The 15,680-nt window shown below is 40.7% G+C and overlaps 1 protein-coding gene across 11 annotated transcripts in view; it reads left to right on the top strand.

The window, feature by feature from the left end:
- The first annotated feature begins 1,359 nt into the window (after positions 1-1,359).
- The window catches only part of LOC129863670 (zinc finger MIZ domain-containing protein 2-like), a 39,173-nt gene continuing 24,852 nt past the window's right edge, over positions 1,360-15,680 (top strand). For 3 of the 11 annotated variants that reach the window (XM_055935807.1, XM_055935809.1, XM_055935803.1), the window contains exon 1: positions 1,412-2,012. The gene's annotated coding sequence lies outside the window, so the exon portion shown is untranslated. Of the gene's footprint in view, positions 2,013-15,680 lie in introns of all 11 variants that reach the window. The other 8 variants (XM_055935808.1, XM_055935804.1, XM_055935814.1 and 5 more) reach the window with 7 other exon arrangements.

Here is a 15,680-nt window from a genome sequence, read left to right as displayed (position 1 = left end):
GTTTCCTCTATCGTAATCGCTCCTCTTTCACCCCAGCTGCCAAACTAACCCTGATTCAGATGACCATCCTATCCATGCTAGATTACAGAGACGTAATGTATAGATTGGCAGGTAAGGGTTCTCTCGAGCAGCTAGATGTTCTTTACCATTCGGCCATCAGATTTGCCACCAATGCTTCTTATAGGACACATCACTGCACTCTATACTCTCCTGTAAACTGGTAATCTCTGTATTCCCTGTTGCAAGACCCACTGGTTGATGGTTATTTATAAAACCCTCTTAGGCCTCACTCCCCCCTATCTGAGATACATACTGCAGCCCTCATCCTCCACATACAACACCTGTTCTGCCAGTCACATTCTGTTAAAGGTCCCCAAAGCAGACACATCCCTGGATTGCTCCTCTTTTCAGTTCGCTGCAGCTAGCAACTGGAACAAGTTGCAAAAAACCTTGTTTCATCTCCATCTCTTCATTCAAAGACTCAATCATGGACACACTTACTGACAGTTGTGGCTGCTTCGCGTGATGTATTGTTGTCTCTACCTTCTTGTGCTGTTGTCTGTGCCCAATAATGTTTGTACCATGTTTTGTGCTGCTACCATATTGTTTCTACCATGTTGCTGCCATGTTGTGTTGCTACCATGCTGTGTTTTCATGTGTTGCTGCCATACTATGTTGTCATTTTAGGTGTCTCTTTATGTAGTGTTGTAGTGTCTCTCTTGTCGTGGTGTGTGTTTTGTCCTATATTTTTATTTAATTATATCCCCTGTCCCCGTAGGAGGCCTTTTGCCTTCTGGTAGGCTGTCATTGTAAATAAGAATTTGTTCTTAACTGACTTGCCTAGTTAAATAAAGGTTAAATAAATAAATAAAATCTAACTTTATACAGCTATATTCAATAGAGCTACATTTCTACCTGCAACCTTTAAATTGTTTCCTCTGAATAGAGCCCGCCAGTTTGTACTTCTAAAACCCAGAAATTAGTTACCTCTGCCATCCCTATGGGGGAAATTAATGGGGAAAAAATAGGGTTTTGGGATAAACGCTGAAAATAACTTATACGTTTTGTTCTATGATATAATCAGTCAGTTAACATGACCTTCATGAATATTATGAGAATTCACAAAAAAAAAATACATTAGCTGATGAAGATTATCTCATAGAACAAATCGTATAAAATCTCATAAACCTGTGTTTACAACAGACCTTATTTTCACAGTTTATTCAAAAATACTTCAAAAGCGCTATTAATTTACCCATATTCTTTGTCGACGAACTATGGCGGAAGTAGTGCCTACAAAAAGACTCCATTGCTATTTCTCTCTATAAAAAGCATACCATTAGATTATTCTCAAATAGGTATAATCTACGATAGGCCTAAACAAAACGTAATCGCCAGTGGGAATCTGATTAACGATCGTTACACAACCGACGTCACCGTGGAGGCAGGGGTGACGTCTCTGTCGATGACTCCTGTAATGATCAGCTACTCTGGTCTAGGGGCGAGAAGTCCGCCCGGAACGAGCCTTGTGGAGGGTGTGTGAAAAAGGCCTTTCTCCCGTCAGAGAAACCAGACCCGTGATCTCTTGAATATATTATAGCTGGTTGGCCATTGTGCAATAGTCAGGGAGGTATGCAATCCAGTTTCTAGGCGAACACGGCCACTCAGAGCAAGGACTAACTACACAGCGATTCGTCTCAGTTTTGTGCATGGTTACATACCGAGTAGTGACGATCGGTTCTACGCGGATCAAGTAGTGATACGAATCTTTTTTGAGTTGCATTGGAAGACGCTGCCTGCTACAGTTTTGAAAGGGAAACGATTCGCCACAATTGCAGACATGGGAGCTACAACTTGAAGACAGACTAGGCAAACTGTTGCGGATACAAGGAAAAATAACGAACATAGCCTAATTTTCTTGTTACCCACCGACATTTATTGGAGCTAACGTTATCTAGTAGCTGAAGAACACGGAATCAAGTATACAATTCTAACCACGGGTATTGTCAAAGGTAAGCCCCCAGCATAAAACCAGATGGCTAGGCTAGCATTGTTGAATAGGCTAATTTAGCCACTAACTTAAGCTATTTGATCATATATCCCAGCCTAAATATGCAGTCCAAAGGTTGTATAATGTTAGAGCAGTGTGAATTTAGGTTGGTTTTTACAAGCGCTCAGTACACGTTACACATCTAAGTTGTTTAGTAATGCCTTGTTAGCTAACGTTACCTACCGTTCATTATTCAAGTTGAACAACACAAATTAGGAAAAATTCGGTGGTTTATTCGATAAGTTTGTATTAAAAGTATGAATTTCAGGACCGCTGTTGTACAGGTAAGCGTCTTGAAAATTGACATTTTTATAAGTATCGACTGAATAGTGGCCCAATGTTGCTGGAAATAAATCGCGCGACCAATTATCAAAACTCAACTCCGCCTCGATATGAGAGAACGGAGTTGAGCGTTCCTCAGCTAACAAGGCATACGCTAATTTAGCTACAAAGTAGCTAGCCTAATTCCGCTGTTGAGTCCGTTTATCGCATGGAGAAACTATAAATGACAGGAAGATAGAGGCTGGTTGTAGGCCTAAACAAGCCGTGTTGCAACACCTCTGGGCAGCCTCTTGATAAAGGAATTGCAAGGTGAAACAAAATGTCTTCCATTGTTACTTCAAGCCGAGCAGCACGTTTAACATGGTGGCTACAATGTAGCACTGACTGCTTTGGAATTCTCTGACATCTGTAACGTTAAGCGATGTACGATTTCAGTAGAAACATGTCTGCGCATTAACTACGTTGTATCTGTGCAAGGTATAACAACAGTAGGCGAGGCTAGGCTCGATGTTTTTCAGGTGTGTGTGGATTAGGTTGAATGTTTTCGTATTAGGCTACAACAAATAAACTGTCAGTGTGTATCTTGTGATCCATCTCTTGTCATGATGAGATCTGAGATGCTAAGTAGCCTAGCGCCAAAAAGCTTCGCCCATCATGAGAATAGTAATAATTTAGCTCATTTAAAAACAAATTTAACGCAGTCAAAGAAGATTATTAATAAGGAATTTGTATGTGTAAATGGTGGTGTTTGCACACTTATACCCAGACCTACAAGTATAACGATACACCAATAACAAAACTCGGGAAATTGTTTAAAATCAGTTGTATCCTGTGGACCAGGGGATCTTCCTACGTGTAGAACCAAACTAGACTAAGAGTTGAAAAATAGACTAAATTGGAGTGAGTCAGACAAGACGACCATCTGACTGGTCAGCACCATCCCAGGGACCAGTGCCCGTTCAGAGACTGAGGGGTTGAGGGATGCTGCTCCAGGTGATTTGGGGTCCAGCTGCAGCTAGGTGAGGCAGCTGGCTGTCAGAGGTTAAAGGTGAGACTAGGTGACAACAGATGGCATGGGTGCCTATCAATTGACCTGCTAGATGGAGTTCAACTTTGGAGGTGGATGAGATTAGGCATATTCCATATACACACATTCTGTACAAGGCTGTGCGGAATATCAGATCTTTACAATGCCTGGATAAGTGTTGAACTCAGGAACCACTCAATATGATACAATGATTTTGTAATCTGTAGGCCTGTGCTGAATTTATGTATCTGAAATGCACTGTATACCTTTCTGCTCAATACTAGACTTGGTCTGAAATAAGTGCATGCTCATGGGTGCTGATACTGTTTATATTTAGGTGCAGGAACTCCAGAATATCTATGAGATAATATTATATAAGCAAAAATGGGCAAGTGCCTTTCCGACCTTAAAGGTGCTACACACAAGATTTTTTGAAGAATTTTTGCTTGTAATTTCAGAAAATGTCTAATATCTGCCGCTAATAGCTGAATTGTAGTGTTTCACAGTATTACTTACCAGCCAGTGTTGTGATTGGCTGTGATATTTGCCTATTGATTTCTCCCGTCGGAGTAGCATCTTATCAAAATGGGAAAGCTGTTCTGACTTTGTGGCTGTGTTATCTAGTGGAATTGGTCATTTCCTGGTTGCAAAAATTCTACACTGTTTGCTCAATTTCAGTCAATGTGAGAAACAAGCAGTGAATAGTGTAGGGAATCATACCATCTAAATTGCTGTGAAATATCTTTTCAATAACAAATAATATCGTTTTTTGAAGCTGCTGGACCAAAACGAAAGTTACTTATCGTTTTTGGTCCACCAGCTTCAAACAGCTGTAAAAATGATATTCTTTTTGTTACGGTACAGCCGTGTTCTAAAATTGATTAAATTAAATATGTTCCTCATGAATCGACACACAATACCCCATTATGACAAAGCAAAATCAGGTTTTTATATTGTTTTGCAAATGTATTAAAAATGAACAAATGCCTTATTTACATAAGTATTCAGACCCTTTGCTATGAGACTTGACATTCAGCTCCGGTGCATTCTTTTTTCATTGATCATCCTTGAGATGTTTCTACAACTTGATTGGAGTCCCGCTGTGGTAAATTCAATTGACTAGACTTGATTTGGATAGGTGTGTGCCTATCTAAATAAGATCCCACAGTTGACAGTGCATGTCAGAGTAAAAACCAAGCCATGAGGTTGAAGGATTTGTCCATAGAGCTCCAAGACAGGATTGTGTCGAGGCACAGATCTGGGGAAGGGTACCAAAGCATTTCTGCAGCATTAAAGGTCCCTAAAAATACAGTGGCCTCCATCATTCTTAAATGGATGAAGTTTGGAACCACCAAGACTCTTCCTAGAGCCGGCCAAACTGAGCAATCGGGGGAGAAGGGCCTTGGTCAGGGAGATGACCAAGAAGATGATGGTCACTCTGACAGAGCTCCAGAGTTCCTGTGGAGATGGGAGAAACTTCCAGGAGGTCAACCAACCACCAATTAGGCCTTTATGGCAGAGTGGCCAGACGGAAGCCACTCCTAAAGTAAAAGGTACATGACAGCCTGCTTGAAGTTTGCCAAAAGACACCTAAAAGACTCTCAGACCATGAGAAACAAGATTTTCTGGCCTGATGGAACTCTTTGGCCTGAATGCCAAGCGTCACATCTGGAGGGAACCTGGTACCATCCCTACGGTGAAGCATGGTGGCAGCATCATGCTGTGGGGATGTTTTTCAGTGGAAGGGACTGGGAGACTAGTCAGGATCAAGGGAAAAATGAACAGAACAAAGTACAGAGAGCTGCTTGACGAAAACCTGCTCCAGAGCGCTCAGGACCTCAGACTGGGGCGATGGTTCACCTTCCAACAGAACAACGACCCTAAGCACACAGCCAAGACAACGCAGGAGTTGCTTCGGGACAAGTCTCTGAATGGCCCAGCTAGAGCCCGGACTTGAACCCGATCAAACATCTCTGGAGAGACCTGAAAAAAGCTGTGCAGCGACGCTCCCCATCCAACCTGACAGAGCTTGAGAGGATCTGGGGAGAACGATGGGAGACACTCCCCAAAAACAGGTGTGCCAAGCTTGTAGCGTCATACCCAAGAAGACTCAAGGCTGTAATTGCTGCCAAATGTGCTTCAACAGAGTACTGAGTAAAGGGTCTGAATACTTATGTAAATGTGATATTATTATTATTTTTTTAATTTTCAATAAATTGTGCAAAAATTTCGAAACCTCTTTTTGCTTTGTCATTATGGGGTATTGTGTGTAGATTGAGGGGGGGGGGGGCTAATTTGATCAATTGTAGAATAAGGGTGTAACGTAACAAAGTGGAAAAGGTCAAGGGGTTTGAACACTTTCCGAATGCTGTGTGTGTGTGTGTGTGTGTGTGTGTGTGTGTGTGTGTGTGTGTGTGTGTGTGTGTGTGTGTGTGTGTACATATAGTACCAGTCAACAGTTTGGACACACCTACTCATTCAAGGGTATGTCTTGAGCTGTTTTGGGATGAGTTGGACTGCACAGTGAGAGTGAGCAAAGCTGTCATCAAGGCAAAGGGTGGCTACTTTGAATAATCTCATAAAATACATTTTGATTTAACACTTTTTTGGGTTACTAAATAATTCCATATGTGTTATTTAAGAGTGTTTGATGTAATCACTATTGTTCTACAATGTAGAAAATAGTAAAAATAAAGAAAAACCCTTAAATGAGTATGTGTTCCAAAACTTTTGACTGGGTTTGTGTTTTTTTTTCTCCTCCATATTTCTCCCTAATGTTATTAGCCTACCTCCTTTCCTTTCTAGTTTTGCTTCATTCTTTCCTCGTTTTCAACATTGGTGAAGATAATCTCATGACATGCTTGAATAATATAGGACTTGAATTAGATGCAGAAGGCTTTCACTTCATGAAGATTGAATGGTTTTGGGTTTGAATAAATAACTGCTATAGCCGACCACCATCGCGCATTTGCTCTTTCAGACGACCTGTGAGTTCTGTTGGCTGCTGTATTTAGCAAAACAAGGGCTGGTGTCCCTCTTCAAATAGTCTTTTGGTATAAGAAATGCAAAGAAAATAATGTCCAGCAAGCTATTCGTGTTGCTTTTCCTGCATGAGACTCTAAGAGCTAAGGAGAGGCAAGCAGAGCACGGTTGCATCCGTGTTGCGCAAGAGACGGAGGCTTATTATGTATAACCCATAATTCATTGGCTAAATATAAGGCTAGTACTGCATTGAATTTATTACTTGAAAGAAGCTAGGACATCTTTTTTATATATGACCGTGCCTATCAATCTTGAAGAGGATGATCTATTTTGGATGCAATTTGAGTGGCATTGATGGAGACCGAGTGCACGGTCGTGCACTGATTTAAAGGAACAATATTTGACTGATGGGCTGTTTTAAAACTGCAGCTGCAATAAATAAAAAAGCAATTTACAATAAAAAAAGGTGACCCCTGAAAGCCAGATATAGATGTGTAAAGACGTGCTTTCGGTTTTTATAATATTGTCGTGTCTTTGGCATCATTAAAGTGAAGATTTTTTTTATCAAATCAATTCTCTGTAATTATTATTGCGTGATGAAACTAATCATGTAAATGTAATTAACCAGGAAGTCGGGGCACCAGGGAAAATCTTCAGATTACAAAGTTATAATTTTCCTAATATAGCTTTTCAGATATTTTAATATCTGACCAATTAGTCTTCTAATTAATGAATCATTCTTTACCTCACGTTAGTCTCATTCCAAACGTCGAAGTTGTTGGTTATCTGCACGAACCCAGTCTTTGCTATGAATCATCCATACATCAATTGTCTTAATCATTTATTACTAACTACATAATCACAGAAATGCATAAATAAACAACAATATACAGTGGGGAGAACAAGTATTTGATACACTGCCGATTTTGCAGGTTTTCCTACTTACAAAGCGTGTAGAGGTCTGTGATTTGTATCATAGGTACACTTCAACTGTGAGACGGAATCAAAACAAAAAAATCCAGAAAATCACATTGTATGATTTTTAAGTAATTCATTAGCATTTTATTGCATGACATAAGTATTTGATACATCAGAAAAGCAGAACTTAATATTTGGTACAGAAACCTTTGTTTGCAATTATAGAGATCATACGTTTCCTGTAGTTCTTGACCAGGTTTGCACACACTGCAGCAGGGATTTTGGCCCACTCCTCCATACAGACCTACTCCAGATCCTTCAGGTTTCGGGGCTGTCGCTCGGCAATACAGACTTTCAGCTCCCTCCAAAGATTTTCTATTGGATTCAGGTCTGGAGACTGGCTAGGCCACTCCAGGACCTTGAGATGCTTCTTACGGAGCCACTCCTTAGTTTCCCTGGCTGTGTGTTTCGGGTCGTTGTCATGCTGGAAGACCCAGCCACGACCCATCTTCAATGCTCTTACTGAGGGAAGGAGGTTGTTGGCCAAGATCTCCTGTCCCCTTTGCAGAAAAGCATCCCCAAAGAATGATGTTTCCACCTCCACGCTTCACGGTTGGGATGGTGTTCTTGGGGTTGTACTCTTCCTTCTTCTTCCTCCAAACACGGCGAGTGGAGTTTAGACCAAAAAGCTCTATTTTTGTCTCATCAGACCACATGACCTTCTCCCATGCCTCCTCTGGATCATCCAGATGGTCATTGGCAAACTTCAGACGGGCCTGGACATGCGCTGGCTTGAGCAGGGGGAACTTGCGTGCGCTGCAGGATTTTAATCCATGACGGCGTAGTGTGTTACTAATGGTTTTCTTTGAGACTGTGGTCATAGCTCTCTTCAGGTCATTGACCAGGTCCTGCCGTGTAGTTCTGGGCTGATCCCTCACCTTCCTCATGATCATTGATGCCCCACGAGGTGAGATCTTACATGGAGCCCCAGACCGAGGGTGATTGACCGTCATCTTGAACTTCTTCCAATTTCTAATAATTGCGCCAACAGTTGTTGCCTTCTCACCAAGCTGCTTGCCTATTGTTCTGTAGCCCATCCCAGGCTTGTGCAGGTCTACAATTTTATCCCTGATGTCCTTACACAGCTCTCTGGTCTTGGCCATTGTGGAGAGGTTAGAGTCTGTTTGAGTGTGTGGACAGGCGTCTTTTATACAGGTAACAAGTTCAAACAGGTGCAGTTAATACAGGTAATGAGTGGAGGACAGGAGGGATTCTTAAAGAAAAACTAGCAGGTCTGTGAGTCCCGGAATTCTTACTGGTTGGTAGGTGATCAAATACTTATGTCATGCAATAAAATGCAAATTAATTACTTAAAAATCATACAATGTGATTTTCTGGATTTTTGTTTTAGATTCCATCTCTCACAGTTGAAGTGTACCTATGATAAAAAATACAGACCTCTACATGCTTTGTAAGTAGGAAAACCTGAAAAATCGGCAGTGTCTCAAATACTTGTTCTCCCCCCTGTATATACACACACACTTTTTATTTAACTAGGCAAGTCAGTTAAGAACACATTCTTATTTTCAATGACGGCCTAGGAACGGTGGGTTAACTGCATCGTTCAAGGGCAGAACGACAGATTTTTACCTTGTCAGCTGAGGGATTCAATCTTGCAACCTTACGGTTAACTAGTCCAAAGCTCTAACCGCCTGCCTGTTACGCGAATGCAGTAAGAAGCCAAGGTAAGTTGCTAGCCAGCATTAAACTTATTTTATAAAAAAACAATCAATCACTAGTTATAACTACACATGGTTAATGATATTACTAGATTATCTAGCCTGTCCTGCGTTGCATATAATCACTGGCAATACCTGCCTATAAGAACATCCAATAGTCAAAGGTATACGAAATACAAATGGTATAGAGAGAAATAGTCCTATAATTCCTATAACAACTACAACCTAAAACTTCCTACCTGGGAATATTGAAGACTCATGTTAAAAGGAACCACCAGCTTTCATATGTTCTCATGTTCTGAGCAAGGAACTTAAACGTTAGCTTTCTTACATGGCACATATTGCACTTTTACTTTCTTCACCAACACTTTGTTTTTGTATTATTTAAACCCAATTGAACATGTTTCATTATTTATTTGAGGCTAAATAGATTTTATTGATGTATTATATTAAGTTAAAATAAGTGTTCATTCAGTATTGTTGTAATTGTCATCACTACAAAAAATAAAAAATTTGATCGGCCGATGCAATCGGTATCGGCTTTTTTGGTCCTCCAATAATCGGTATCAGTATCGGCGTTGAAAAATCATAATCGGTCGACCTCTAGTCATGACCGTAGCATAGGCCTAACTGGCACAAAGTTACCATGATGAGATGATGGCTGTCTGTCCCCACCCTGAGTGTTGATGATTCATCACGTAGAGAGAAGGCAGAAGAAAAGCTACATTTAAACATTGCATACAATAACTTTTCCATTCCATTTGACCTCATGCTGTTCGCATAATTTATTAGAATTGACCGATTTTTCTCAGTTATTTATCCCGGGTAAGGGAGTGGTTTTGGGTGGTAAATCTTGCTAACCAGGTTATTGACAGTGTTCCGAGGTCATTTCTGATTGCCTTTCCACCGGCTGCATACCCATAGATACGTAATGACATTATTAAGATACCCAATTTAAATTCTCCTGACAAGTGAATGAGTTGTGTATGGAGGACTTACTGCTGCTAGTAGCTCTACTCGCACTGAGTGACATAGACAGGATATTATAGATATTGAAACCTGTGTGTGCGGCTCGGTCAGTGAGTCAGAAATGTGGGTGGGACTCCCTCTGACACACGTAGCTGTTCTGTCTCCATGCAAAACCCCCTCAGAAAGCAGTGACGCAGCTGACGGAGGCACACGCGTTGTCTATGTAAGAGGGAAAACGAGGTAGTGGTTGGACAGTCAGGTGGTGTTTTGGTCTGGGAGAGATGGTAGTGCGAGGAGAGGGGGAAGGAGAGGGAACAGTGTGTTCTGTTCATCACAGCACTGGAACAGTCTGAGCTACTATTCCCTCACAAGCGCACTGACACAAGGTTGAAGGGGGGGCAATTCCATGGTAGCGTAATTGCCTTGAGACTCCGTTTTAAATTTGTTTTTTAACTTAAAATGTGTGCCAAATACATTGATTTGACAGATTGACTCTTTCTTGATCTCTCTTGATTATTGAACTACAGTAATGGAATTTGTGGTAATGGAAGTTCATCATGGGTCCCTGATCTGTACGACGCACAAATACATAATTATTGATATGAATGTAATTCTCTTCGTGGTGATGTACCCTAAATATGTACACAAGGTAGAAATATGCAATATCTTCCTTAGTATATTTGGGTGTTCTACTACAAACTGGCTATTATTTTAATGAGCTCTGCCCCTAAAAAAGACCCAATTTGGTTGGTCCAGACCAAATCTGAAACAATCGTAGATGTCTGATTCACAAATTTGGACATCAAAGTACAGCATAACACAATACTGAACAGTAGTGTACAGTAACGTATAGTTTAGGGCTGACCCCATTTAGTCGATTGTTTTGGTCATTAGGCTGTTGGTTGACAGAGAATTTCTTTAGTCAGAGCAGTTGCAAAAAAATTTGTCTTGATTGACACATGTCTCAGTGGACTAATCCATTGCGGAGGCCGAAGGGATGGCACACCAGTATCAGCAGTAGTACATTTACCATGAATTCCCACTTGTAATCAACAATGTTTGTTTGATTACCATAATTTCTGTTAATGCATTCAATCTGGGGTACAACTTTGGTTTTTGAAGTGGGGGGGGGCATTATTTTTTATATAAGTACAAAAGTGTGTATATTTTTTATTTATTTGGGATGCACGATATACCGGTGAACATATCGTAATCGGCCGACATTAGCTTAAAAATGCCAACATCTGTATCGGACCGATGTTAAAAACCGATGTCATAGCTACAGTGCATACCTATATAACGTAGGTACATGACGTACACGTGCAACACTGCATTCCTAGCCTAGCCCATGATGTTTGCTGTGTGGATCGAGCAGTCAACACGTTGAGCAGTCATTTCAAAGAGTAAGAACATTTCAGCGAGGCAACTCAAAGGCGAAGTCCATTAACGCCAAGATAATGGGATTTATTGCCCTTGACAGTCAACCGTTCTCTGTCGTGGGTGATGTTGTCTTTCGCCGACTGGTCGAGGACCGGTATACACTACCAAGTGCACTATTTTTTAGATGTTGCCTTACCAGAGTTACACAGTAATAGCGGCACTGCTATTAGCTTCACGACATACATACTATGGAATGCCGTTTGGGTCTTTCGTGTCAAAAATTATACAGTAGCACTGTAAAAGCTGTACAAAAATGTCTGCAAACAGCCACGGACGATGTGTTTACAATATTGCGTTGGTAATAAAGCATTATTTGTTCGACCACAACTTCTGGGGTAGCTAGCTTTAGCTTGGTACCTAGCTAGCACCAGTACAACCAGCCTGAAAACAATGACCAGTAAACTGCAGTCATTTTCATTATACTTAGCAATGATTTAGGAATCCTTGTGAGTAAATATTAGCTAGGTTTCTACTTGTTGTTAGCCTATTGAAATTGAACAGCTAGCCAGCTACTTAAACCCGTTGCCCAAAGTTAAAGTTATAAGCAGCCAGCTTGCTTCATCTGGCTAGTGAGGCTCGACCGGACCGGGTTATGTATTGTGAAGCTAGCCACAATAAGGATTAGACACAACAGTGGACTTTGCGGTTTGCCTTCAAAATAAAAGTATGTCATTGACAGTGACGCAAATTATTACAAATAGTAGAATTATGCCATACTTTTATTTTGAAGGCTAACCGAAAAGTCCACTATTGTGGCTAATACTTGTGGCAAGCTTCATATAGATGGGTCCGACCACCATTTATCAAATAAGAACTGTCTTATAAATTAGGGTTATTTTAGATGACACCAAGCTATGTAGTTAGCTGGGTAACTATAGCTACTGAAACAGATTATGTTGTTTTGCTATGTTTTTGTGGAAGAACATTGTTTGCATCCATGAGCTAGCTAGCTTTCTTTATGACCAGCACTGTAGGTGCGCGAGACAACTTTACCAGCATCATAGCATACGTATCGATGAATCATTGTGACATATGAAATACGAGTGGCTGTGTAATAACTACGTAAAGAAAATGTATGAATCGCGTTAAACTATTTGTATTTATTATAGATCCCCCATTAGCTGCTGCCTACATACACAGATTTCACAACACTGTGCCCTCAGGCCCCTACTCCACCACTACCACATATCTACAGTACTAAATCCGTGTGTGTGTGCGCATGTCTGTGCCAATGTTTGTGTTGCTTCACAGTCCATGCTGTTCAATAAGGCGTTTTTTAAAATCTAATTTTACTGCTTGTGTCAGTTACTTAATCTGGAATAGAGTTCCATGTAGTCATGGCTCTATATAGTACTGTGTGCCTCCCATAGTCTGTTCTGGACTTGGGGACTGTGAAGAGACCTCTTGTGGCATGTCTTGTGGGGTATGCATGGGTGTCCGAGCCTTGTGCCAGTAGTTTAGACAGACAGATCGGTGCATTCAACATGTCAATACCTCTCATAAATAAAAGTAGTGATGAAGTCAATCTCTCCTCCACTTTCAGCCAGGAGAAATGTACATGTATATTATTAATATTAGCTCTCTGTGTACGTCCAAGGGCCAGCCGTGCTGCCCTGTTCTGAGCCAATTGCAATTTTCCTTAGTCTTTTTTTGTGGCACCTGACCACACGACTGAACAGTAGTCAAGGTGCGACAACTAGGGCCTGTAGGACCTGCCTTGTTGATAGTGTTGTCAAGAAGGTAGAGCATCGCTTTATTATAGACAGACTTCTCCCCATCTTAGCTACTACAGCATCAATATGTTTTGACTGTGACAGTTTTACAATCTAGTGTTACTCCAAGCAGTTTAGTCATTTCAACTTGCTCAATTTCCACATTTTATTTATTACAAGATTTAGTTGAGGGTTTTGTTCCAACTAAAAGCATTGTATAAATATTTATGGCTAACTTGTTCCTTGCCACCCACTCTGAAACTAACTGCAGCTCTTTGTTGGGTGTTGCAGTCATTTCAGTCGCTGTAGTAGCTGACGTGTATAGTGTTGAGTCATCTGCATACATAGACACTCTGGCTTCACTCAGTCAGTGGCATGTCGTTAGTAAAAAGCAAGAGGCCTACACAGCAACCCTGGGGAATTCCTGATTCGAACAGGATTATATTTGATAGACTTCCATTAAAGGACACCCTCTGTGTTCTGTTAGACATGTAACTATTTATTCACATTATAGCAGGGGGTGTAAAGCCATAACACATACATTTTTTCCAGCAGCAGACTATGATCAATAATGTCAAAAGCCACACTGAAGTCTAACAGTATGTTTTACTGGTATTATGTGACTTGCAGTCATATTCAGGTCCTGATCGGTCAAGAAACGTATTTGACACATCACATTATGTTATTTGATGTGTGTCTTTGTTGACATGCAAAGATCCAAACGGAGTTCCAAAGAAATCCTGGTTAACAGTTAAACGACTGAACAAGTGAACAACGAAACAGCAGAGCAAGTTAGTGAAAGACTGGTTTTGATTATGTTTTACTGGTAGTGTGTGTGTAACCTTTATTTAACTAGGCAAGTCGGTTAAGAACAAATTCTTACGACGCTGGGCAAATTGTGCGCCGCCCTATAGGACTCCCAATCACGTCCAGATGTGATACAGCCTGAATTCGAACCAGGGACTGTAATGACACCTCTTGCACTGAGATGTAGTGCCTTAGACCGCTGCGCCTGTGTGTGTGTGTGTTAACTATTTAATTGTACTAGAATGCTTAAAAGGTCGCACAAATGTTAAATATTGGTTATCGGTATAATTTTTGGGGGGGGCAAGGAAAATATTGGGTATCGGTATCATCAAAAAATGTCATCGGTGCATCACTAATATACATACACTTACTTCACCTGGAATACTTTCCCAACATTCTTGAAGGAGTTCCCACTTATGCTGAGCATTTTTGGGCTGCTTTTACTTCACTTTGCGGTCCAACTCATCCCAAACCAGCACAATTGGGTTGAGGTCGGGTGATTGAGAGGCCAGGTCATCTGATGCAGCACTCCATCACTCTCCTTCTAGGTCAAATAGTTCTTACACAGCCTGGAGGTGTGTTGGGTCATTATCCGGTTGAAAATCAAATGTTAGTCCCACTAAGCGCAAACCAGTTGGAATGGTGTTTCGCTATAGAATGCTATGGTAGCCATGCTGTTTAAAACTTCTTGACGCACGGATCCCGTTACCGGGATCATTTATCAACAACAACCGCTAAACTGCAGAGCGCCAAATAAAAAATAAAATAAAAATAAAATATTTATAATCATGAAATCACAAGTGAAATATACCAAAACACAGCTTAGCTTGTTGTTAATCCACCTATCGTGTCAGATTTTGAAAATATGCTTTACAGCGAAAGCAATCCAAGCGTTTGTGAGTTTATCAATCACTAGACAAAACACTAAGAACAGCTAGCCTTAAATTAGCTTGGTAACGAAAGTCAGAAAAGCAGTAAAATTAATCGCTTACCTTTGATAATCTTCAGATGTTTGTACTCACGAGACGCCCAGTTACACAAATGTTATTTTTGTTCGATAAAGATTAGTTTTATAACCAAAAACCGCCATTTGGTTTGGCGCGTTATGTTCAGAAAACCACAGGCTCGTTCCGGTCCTGAAGGGCAGACGAAAATTCCAAAAAGTATCCGTAATGTTCGTAGAAACATGTCAAAGGTTTTTTATAATCAATCCTCAGGTTGTTTTTAACATACATAATCGATAATATTTCAACCGGACGGTAACCTATTCAATACTACAGAGAAAGAAAATGTCGAGCTACATCTTGTCGCGAGCAGGAACTAATCAAAGGACACCTGACGTGTTTTGAAAAATCTCGCTCATTTTTCAAAATTAAAGCTTGAAACTATGTCTAAAGCCTGATCACAACCTGAGGAAGCCATTGGAAAAGGAATCTGGTTGATACCCCTTTAAATGGAGGAGGGGCAGGAAACGGAACAGGGATTTTTCCAAATAAAAAGCACTTCCGGGTTGGATTTCCTCAGGTTTTTGCCTGCAAAATCAGTTCTGTTATACTCACAGACAATGTTTTGGAAACTTTAGAGTGTTTTCTATCCTAATCTGTCAATTATATGCATATTCTAGCATCCGCACCTGAGAAATAGTCCGTTTACCTTGGGAACGTTATTTTTCCAAACATAAAAATTCTGCCCCCTAGCTGAAAGAGGTTAAGAGTGCCTTTGAATTCTAAATAAATTAGTGTCACCAGCAAAGC

Source organism: Salvelinus fontinalis, chromosome 10 (assembly GCF_029448725.1).
Source record: "Salvelinus fontinalis isolate EN_2023a chromosome 10, ASM2944872v1, whole genome shotgun sequence".
In the NCBI taxonomy this organism is placed as follows: domain Eukaryota; kingdom Metazoa; phylum Chordata; class Actinopteri; order Salmoniformes; family Salmonidae; genus Salvelinus; species Salvelinus fontinalis.
The sequence above is the reverse complement of the archived record's forward strand: the minus strand, read 5'-3'. Positions and strand labels throughout refer to the sequence as shown.